Genomic DNA, 6,756 nt, shown 5'->3' with positions numbered 1-6,756 from the left:
CCCCTCTGGGTGCGTAGTTTCATTTTAGCTTAGTTCAGTTCAGTTCAGTTCAGTCGCTCAGTTGTGTCTGACTCTTTGCGACCCCATGGACTGCAGCACGCCAGGCCTCCCTGTCCATCAATAACTCCCAGAGTTTACTCAAACTCATGTCCACTGAGTCGGTGATGCCATCCAATCATCTCATCCTCTGTCATCCCCTTCTCTTCCTCCAACAACACAGGTCAAAAGCATCAATTCTCTGGCACTTAGCTTTCTTTATAGTCCAACTCTCACATCCATACATGACTACTGGAAAAACCATAGCCTTGACTAGATGGACCTTTGTTGGCAAAGTAATGGCTCTGCTTTTTAGCTTAGTAGACAAGGCCTAAAAAACAGTTCTTATCAGACTTTGAATGTCAGCTTTCAATTAGGTCAATTTCTGATCAGAGAACTACTTTAAAAAATAATCCTCTTAAATATATTGTCTCACATTTTACCTGAGACAGAGAGTAAATATTCTTGACAGGGGTTCCCCAGGTGACTCAGTGGTAAAGAATCCACCTGCCAATGCAGGAGACACAAGAAATGCAGATTCAACCCCTAGGTTGGGAAGATCCCCTGGAGGAGGAAATGACAACCCACTCCAGTATTCTAGTCTGGAAAATCCCATGGACTGAGGAGCATGGTGGGCTACCATCTGTGGAGTCACAAAGACTAGGCACAGCATAGCTCAACAAAACACGTGGACACAAGAGGGGTCTCCAATGAAGCAAACGTTACTCCCCTTCCGAGATCTAGAGCCACTCCCAAAGATAACTGAAAGAATAACTTAGACAATTCCCTTGAGAGCTGGTGATAGTTGGTAGGACCCTAGCTGCAAATGGAGTACAACCCAAATTTGTATCTGGCCATATTTTGGGGCCCTGCAACCTGATGGTAGCCAGGCCAACCTCTCAGGATACACAGTGAGACAAGAAGGCAATAGCTGCCCCTGGAAGAGGAAAGGTAAAGAATCAATATTTTTCCTTGCCAATCTTAATTTGGGGAAAAAGGAACTATGTAAAATTTTAGCTTCTTCTTTTGTTGACTTAAAAAATAGTCACAATCTAAAAGTTGAGTCAGTAAATTCAAGTAGAAGCATGCAAGTAAATTCACAGGCACAGAGGATCCATGTTTAAAACAGTTAAAGTAGCTATGATGCAACACCAACAATCTGAATGGCCCTGACACACTCAAAATATAATCTTAATTATTCAATAAAATCCTAAAGCAAACTCTTGCTAGTCTTGGTATACTGCTAAACACTAAAGTAGCAGGATTTTTCCATGGTTTTAGCTTAGTTCAAAGAATTTTTACACTGTTAAGTAAGAAAAAAATTAAAGTATTGCCCCTTTTAAAATTTATATAGACATTTAATTAGCTTTATTTACAGAGCAGGAATTTTTTTCAGTCTCCAATGATGCCTAGATAACATCATTAAGCAAGAATGCCAGTTTAAAAGACGTCTATGCCATGTTCATGCGTTCTCAGTCTTGTCTGACTCTTGGTGATCCCATACTGTCTGTGGAATTTTCCAGGCAAGAATACTGCAGTGGGTTGCCATTTCCTCCTCCAAAAGTTGAGAGTTATGTTTTAATTGGTGGGAAGTTTTAGAATTTCAAGCCTGGGAAACAGCATCTCAAGTAACCCTGAGAGAACTGCTCTGAGGAGAGGAGTGAAGGAGCCAGAATATATAGGAGTTTTGCACAAATGGCAGGTAATCTGAACATCAAAATATTATTGTTCTGCCCATAGCCAAAATGACACCAGCTCAGAAGTTGCCTAAATTCTAAAAGTTGTGGAAGCTGGTCTGGAAGCTGCTGAAAGAGAGCAGTGAGGAAGGAGTACGGTAGATATCACTAAAAGACTCTGGGAGGATGGGATCCAAAAGCACATGATACAGGAGGGCCAAGGAAAGCTCCCTGACTTTCAGGATGAAACCAAAGTCACGTTCCACTACCAGACTCTTTGCAATGACAAGGAGAACACCATGCTTGATGACGGCCGGCCATGCAGCAAACCAGGGGGCTCATCATTGGCAAGAAGTTTAAGCTGCCCCTGTGGGAGCCCATCCTGCACACCATGTGGGAGGGGGAGATTGCTCAGTTCTGCTGTGATGTCAAGCATGTGGTCCTATATCTGCTATTGGCCAAGAGTTTACTCAACTTCGCAGCCAGCAAGGACCTCCTGGAGGGCATCTCTCAGATGCAGGAGCACAATTCCCTGGGCCATGCTGATCTGGATACCCTGCAGCAGAAGGCCCAGCCTCTCATCTTTGACATCGAGAGGCTTAGGTGGAGAATCCTGGCACATATCAGCAGGACCCATGGGCAATGACAGTTGAGGAGAAGGCAAAGGAATGCTAGTCATCCACCAGGAGGGCAACTGGTTGTACCTTGAAGGTCATGTGAAGGAGGCTGCTGCCAAGTACTACGAGGCCATCGCTTGTGTCAAGAACCTTCAGATGAAAGAACAGCCTGAGTCCCCTGACAGAATCCAGTTGGATCAGCAGATCACACTGCTGTTGCTCAACTACTGTTAGTGCAAGCTGATGGTGGAAGAGTATCAGAAGTGCTAGACCACTGCTCCTCCATCCTCAATAAGTATGATGACAACGTCAAGGCCTACTTCAAGTACAGCAAGGTACATGCAGCAGTGTGGAACACTCAAGAGGCCCAGGCTGACTTTGCCAACGTGCTGGAGCTGAGACCCACCCTGGCGACTATGGTGAGCCCTGAGCTGCGGGTCTAGGTGCAGATCTAGCTGTGAGCTGTGCCTCTAAGAGCAGATCCCTCAGAAAGATAAGGGGGATAAGGCCTGCTTCTGGCACATCTACCACTGACAGGGCCCTGCTGGTGTGGTCATCCTGTCTGGCCTGTTGCTGCTGCTGATAGCCCACCCACCCCCACTAACTCATGCTTCTCTGTATGTGTGCTAAGTCACTTCAGGCATGTCTGACTTTTTGCCACCCCATGAACTGTAGCTCACTAGGCACCTATGTCCATGGGATCCTCCAGGCAAGAATGCTGGAGTGGGTTGCTGTTCCCTCTCCAGGGGATTTTCCTGACCCAAGGATTGAACCTGGATCTCATGTCTCCTGCAGTGGTAGATGGGTTCTTTACCACTAGTGCTACCTTAACTCCGCTTACCACTAGCTCTTCTCTGTATATAAGGGCCTTATTTATCTCTTAAAAAAACATTGTTAAAGAAAACCAGATATCCCAAGTTAAGGAATTTAGTGCTCATCTATGTATGGGAAGCTGCAAGAATCTGGCTCACTGAAATCATTCCTTTCATAGTCACCTCACCTGCTACCCTTTATTATTCACATTCTGAGCTCCTTTGGAGCTTACTATAGGGAGTGGCTACAATCTGATGGCTAGTAGGTAGGTATTCTTCCTGAGTGCCCTTACGACTCACCAGCTCACATTGGAGGGCTGTAATTGCTGATAACTGTGAATCCCTGTCTACTGATATGGCAGGAAATATTTATTTCACACTAGGCACCACAGAGAGAGATCTAGGGGAGCTGACTTTAGTGAGAATTTTCATCCTTTGCTGACCTCTGCAGTTTTCCCAGTATCCCATTTGCAGGTCTCATCCTGGTCACCAGAAACTATAAAGGAAAAAAAATAGTTTCCCCTCTATCCTTTTTAGTAAGTGCCTGAGTGAAACTCCTTTGTCTCTAGGGCAACTATGTAAATGGATAAGCCTATCTAAGATGATTATAGAAGTGGAGAGCACAAGGGAAAAAAAGATACTTTAGACATAGCATTTTCCACACATTTTCGACAATTAACAATATCCATAATATACCCCACGTCCAAGGTTAGAGAAACCCAAGTAAGATGGTAGGTGTTGAGAGAGGGTATCAGAGGGCAGACACACTGAAACCAAAATCACAGAAAACTAGCCAATCTAATCACACAGACTACAGCCTTGTCTAAATCACTGAAACTAAGCCACGCCACATGGGGCCACCCTAGACAGACGGGTCATGGTGGAGAGGTCTGACAGAATGTGGTCCACTGGAGAAGGGAATGGCAAACCACTTCAGTATTCTTGCCTTGAGAACCCCATGAACAGTATGAAAAGGCAAAATGGTAGGATATGGAAAGAGGGACTCCCCAGGTTGGTAAGTGCCCAATATACTGCTGGAGATCAGTGGAGAAATAACTCCAGAAAGAATGAAAGGATGGAGCCAAAGGAAAAACAATACCCAGTTGTGATTGTGACTGGTGATAGAAGCAAGGTCCAGTGCTGTAAAGAGCAATATTGTATAGGAATCTGCAATGTCAAGTCCATGAATCAAGGCAAATTGGAAGTGGTCAAACAAGAGATGGCAAGGGTGAACGTCGACATTCTAGGAATTAGCTAACTAAAATGGACTGGAATGGGTGAATTTAACTCAGATGACCACTATATCTACTACTGTGGGCAGGAATTCCTCAGAAGAAATGGAGTAGCCATCATGGTCAACAAAAGAGTCTGAAATGCAGTACTTGGATGCAATCTCAAAAACGACAGAATGATCTCTATTCATTTCCAAGGCAAACAATTCAGTATCACGGTAATCCAAGCCTATGCCCCAACCAGTAACACTGAAGAAGCTGTTGAATGGTTCTATGAAGACCTACAAGACCTCTTAGACCTAACACCCAAAAAAGATGTCCTTTTCATTATAGGAGACTGGAATGCAAACGTAGGAAGTCAAGAAACACCTGGAGTAACAGGCAAATATGGCCTTGGAGGATGGAATGAAGCAGGGCAAAGGCTAATAGAGTTTTGCCAAGAGAATGCACTGGTCATAGCAAACATCCTCTTCCAACAACACAAGAGAAGACTCTACACATGGACATCACCAGATGGTCAGCACCAAAATCAGACTGATTATATCCTTTGCAGTCAGAGATGGAGAAGCTCTATACAGTCAACAAAAACAAGACCAGGAGCTGACTGTGGCTCAGATCATGAACTCCTTATTGCCAAATTCAGACTTAAATTGAAGAATGTAGGGAAAACCACTAGACCATTCAGGTATGACCTAAATCAAATCCCTTATGATTATACAGTGGCAGTGAGAAATAGATTTAAGGGCCTAGATCTGATAGAGTGCCTGATGAACTATGGATGTAGGTTTGGACATTGTACAGAAGACAGGGATCAAGACCATCCCCATGGAAAAGAAATGCAAAAAAGCGAAGTGTCTGTCTGAGGAGGCCTTACAAATAGCTGTGAAAAGAAGAGAAGCAGAAAGCAAAGGAGAAAAGGAAAAATATAAGCATCTTAATGCAGAGTTCCAAAGAATAGCAAGGAGAGATAAGAAAGCCTTCCTCAACGATCAATGCAAAGAAATAGAGGAAAACAACAGAATGGAAAAGACTAGAGATCTCTTCTAGAAAATTAGAGATACGAAGGGAACATTTCATGCAAAGATGGGCTCGATAAAGCATAGAAATGGTATGGACCTAACAGAAGCAGAAGATATTAAGAAGAGGTGGCAAGAATACACAGAAGAACTGTACAAAAAAGATCTTCATGACCCAGATAATCATGATGGTGTGATCACTCACCTAGAGCCAGACGTCCCGGAATGTGAAGTCAAGTGGGCCTTAGAAAGCATCACTATGAACAAAGCTAGTGGAGATGATGGAATTCCAGTGGAGCTATTTCAAATTCTGAAAGATGATGCTGTGAAAGTGCTGCTCTCAATATGCCAACAAATTTGGAAAACTCAGCAGTGGGCACAGGACTGGAAAAGGTCAGTTTTCATTCCAATCCCAAAGAAAGGCAATGCCAAAGAATGTTCAAACTATGGCACAATTGCACTCATCTCACACACTAGTAAAGTAGTGCTCAAAATTCTCCAAGCCAGGCTTTAGCAATACATGAACCGTGAACTTTGAGATGTTCAAGCTGGTTTTAGAAAAGACAGAGGAACCAAAGATCAAATTGCCAACATCCGCTGGATCATCGAGAAAACAAGAGAGTTCCAGAAAAACGTCTATTTCTGCTTTATTGACTATGTGGATCACAACAAACTGTGGAAAATTCTGAAAGAGATGGGAATACCAGACCACCTAACCTGCCTCTTGAGAAACCTATATGCAGGTCAGGAAACAACATTTAGAACTGGATATGGAACAACAGACTGATTCCAAATAGGAAAAGGAGTACGTCAAGGCTGTATATTGTCACCCTGCTTATTTAACTTATATGTAGAATACATCATGTGGAGAAGGCAATGGCACCCCACTCCAGTGTTCTTGCCTGGAGAATCCCAGGGACGTGGGCTGCCGTCTATGGGGTTGCATAGAGTCGGACACGACTGAAGCGACTTAGTAGCAGAGCAGCAGAGTACATCATGAGAAACGCTGGGCTGCAAAAAGCACAAGCTGGAATCAAGACTGCCGGGAGAAATAGCAATAACCTCACATATGCAGATGACACCACCTTATGGCAGAAAGTGAAGAGGAACTAAAAAGCCTCTTGATGAAAGTGAAAGAGGAGAGTGAAAAAGTTGGCTTAAAGCTCAACATTCAGAAAACTAAGATCATGATATCTGGTCCCATCACTTCATGGGAAATAGATGGGGAAACAGTGGAAACAGTGTCACACGTTTTTTTGGGAGGCTTCAAAATCACTGCAGATGGTGGTTGCAGCCATGAAATTAAAAGACACTTACTCCTTGGAGGGAAAGTTATGACCAACTTGGATAGCATATTAAAAAGTAGA

At 43.6% G+C, this 6,756-nt stretch overlaps 1 pseudogene; it reads left to right on the top strand.

The window, feature by feature from the left end:
- Positions 1–1,731: 1,731 nt before the first annotated feature.
- On the top strand, positions 1,732–2,772 carry LOC138439808 (AH receptor-interacting protein pseudogene; annotated as a pseudogene).
- Positions 2,773–6,756: the final 3,984 nt, after the last annotated feature.

Source organism: Ovis canadensis, chromosome 4 (assembly GCF_042477335.2).
Source record: "Ovis canadensis isolate MfBH-ARS-UI-01 breed Bighorn chromosome 4, ARS-UI_OviCan_v2, whole genome shotgun sequence".
In the NCBI taxonomy this organism is placed as follows: Eukaryota; Metazoa; Chordata; class Mammalia; order Artiodactyla; family Bovidae; genus Ovis; species Ovis canadensis.
The sequence above is the reverse complement of the archived record's forward strand: the minus strand, read 5'-3'. Positions and strand labels throughout refer to the sequence as shown.